Raw genomic sequence first — 3,074 nt, 5'->3', positions numbered from 1 at the left:
GTTATTTGCGAGAGGAAGCGACGCAGGTACAGAGGACAAAGAGCCGGGTGCCTGGTCAGGACCCGGAAAAGGCGAGTGGGGAAGCTACCGTTACCGTCAATACTACTCGCCAACGTGAAATCATTGAAAAATAACTAGATGAGGTACGGTCACAAATATCCTACCAACGAGACATCAAAAACTGTAATATCCTATGTTTCACGGAATCGTGGCTGAATGACAACATAGATATTCAGCTAGTGGGATACACGCTGCACCGGCAAGATAGAACAGCACACTCTGGTAAGACGAGGGGGGACGGTTAGTGCATATTTGTAAACAGCAGCTGGTGCACAACATCTAAGAAAGCCTCTTGATTTTGCTCGCCTGAAGTAGAGTATATTGTGATAAATTGCAGACCACACTACATGCCTAGAGAGTTCTCAGCTATACTTTTCATGGCTGTTTATTTACCACCACAGACAGATGCTGGCACTAAGACCACACTCAGTCAGCTGTATAAGGAAGTAAGCAAACAGGAAACCACTCAACCAGAGGTGGCGCTCCTAGTGGCCAGAGACTTTAATGCAGGGAAACTTAAGTCAGTTCTACCAAATTTCCATCAACATGTTAAATGTGCAACCAGAGGGAAAACAATTCTAGATCACCTGTACTCCACACACAGACGTGTACAAAGCTCTCCCTAGCCCTCCACTTGGTAAATCCGACCACAATTCTATCCTCCTGATTCCTGCTTACAAGCTAAAATTAAAGCAGAAAGCACCAGTGACATGGTCTATAAAAAAGTGGTCAGATGAAGCAGATGCTAAACTACAAGACTGTTTTGTTGTCACAGACTGGAACATGTTCCGGGATTCTTCCGATGGTATGAGGAGTACACCACATCAGTCACTGGCTTTATCAATAAGTGCATCGAGGACGTCGTCCCCACAGTGACTGTACGTACATACCCCAGCCAGAAGCCATGGATAACAGGCAACATTTGCACTCTAACCCGGAAGCTTACCATCAAACAGGCAAAGCGTCAATATAGGGCTAAGATTGAATCATACTCCACCGGCTCTGATGCTCGTCGGATGTGGCAGGGCTTGCAAACTATTACAGACTACAAAGGGAAGCACAGCCACAAGCTGCCCAGTGATACAAGTCTACCAGATGAGCTAAATCACTTTTATGATCCCTTCGAGGCAAGCAACACTGAGGCATGCATGAGAGCATCAGCTGTTCCGGACGACTGTGTGATCACGCTCTCCGAAGCCGACGTGAGTAAGACCTTTAAACAGGTCAACATATACACAAGGCTGCGGGGCCAGACGGATTACCAGGACGTGTACTCCGAGCATGTGCTGACCAACTGGCAGGTGTCTTCACTGACATTTTCAACATGTCCCTGATTAAGTCTGTAATACCAGCATGTTTCAAGCAGACCACCACAGTCCCTGTGCCCAAGAACACGAAGGCAACCTGCCTAAATGACTTCAGACCCATAGCACTCACGTCTGTGGCCATGAAGTGCTTTGAAAGGTTGGTAATGGCTCTGGCCGCAAGGCACTACAGAGGGTAGTGCGTACGGCCCAGTACATCACTGGGGCTAAGCTGCATGCCATCCAGGACCTCTACACCAGGCGGTGTCAGAGGAAGGCCCTAAAAATTGTCAAAGACCCCAGCCACCCCAGTCATAGACTGTTCTCTCTACTACCGCATGGCAAGCGATACCGGAGTGCCAAGTCTAGGACAAAAAGGCTTCTCAACAGTTTTACCCCCAAGTCATAAGACTCCTGAACAGGTAATCAAATGGCTACCCAGACTATTTGCATTGTGATGCCGCCCCCCCAAACCTTCTTTTTTACGCTGCTGCTACTCTCTGTTTATCATATATGCATAGTCACTTTAACCATATCTACATGTACATATTACCTCAATCAGCCTGACTAACCGGTGTCTGTATGTAGCCTCGCTACTTTTATAGCCTCGCTGCTGTATATAGCCTGTCTTTTTACTGTTGTTTTATTTCTTTACCTACCTATTGTTCACCTAATACCTTTTTTTGCACTATTGGTTAGAGCCTGTAAGTAAGCATTTCAGTGTAAGGCTGTTGTATTCAGTGCCCGTGACAAATACACTTTTATTTGATTTGATAATACAGTATAATACAGTACAGTAATACAGTTCACACTGATAAAGATTAGCCTACCATAGCTAGTTTCATTTATATTCATAAGAGAGCATATAGCTAGCTACATCTATGGGCTTTAATGTTTTTATGTTGTGGGTAATGTGTAGTAGCCTATATATCATAAATGTATTGGATAATGGCACAATCATTTGGGCTTTTTTGGACATGGGCTCATAAAATGTCTTTAATGTAGGGCTTATAAAATGTATTTAATAATGTCTCATCAGGCTCAGGTAGCATCAGACTAGAATTTTTGGTCAAATCTCTAATCAAATCCAGACATAGGCCTATTTATATGCTTTACATGCTTTATGTGCTGTTGAATGACATTTCCGGTTTGGTGGAAAATACCGGGTTACCCGGGAGAAAAGTCATTTATTCTTTGGATGGAACGTGTAAAATAATTAGGAAAATATTCAACCCTAGTCTGAACACATCTGAAATGATGTCCTATTTCCTAAATACTGTAGGTTGCCATTTAGGACCAGCCTGGTTTTTTCTCTCTCCTCACACTGCTCCATACATCCTGTCTCAGACCAGTAGTAGTATATCTCCTCACACTGCTCCATACATCCTGTCTCAGACCAGTAGTAGTATATCTCCTCACACTGCTCCATACATCCTGTCTCAGATCAGTAGTAGTATAGCTCCTCACACTGCTCCATACATCCTGTCTCAGATCAGTAGTAGTATATCTCCTCACACTGCTCCATACATCCTGTCTCAGATCAGTAGTAGTATAGCTCCTCACACTGCTCCATACATCCTGTCTCAGATCAGTAGTAGTATATCTCCTCACACTGCTCCATACATCCTGTCTCAGACCAGTAGTAGTATAGCTCCTCACACTGCTCCATACATCCTGTCTCAGATCAGTAGTAGTATATCTCCTCACACT

Source organism: Oncorhynchus mykiss, chromosome 3 (genome assembly GCF_057628025.1).
Source record: "Oncorhynchus mykiss isolate SJ-2025 chromosome 3, ASM5762802v1, whole genome shotgun sequence".
Classification (NCBI taxonomy): Eukaryota; Metazoa; Chordata; class Actinopteri; order Salmoniformes; family Salmonidae; genus Oncorhynchus; species Oncorhynchus mykiss.
This window is presented reverse-complemented; position numbering follows the sequence as displayed.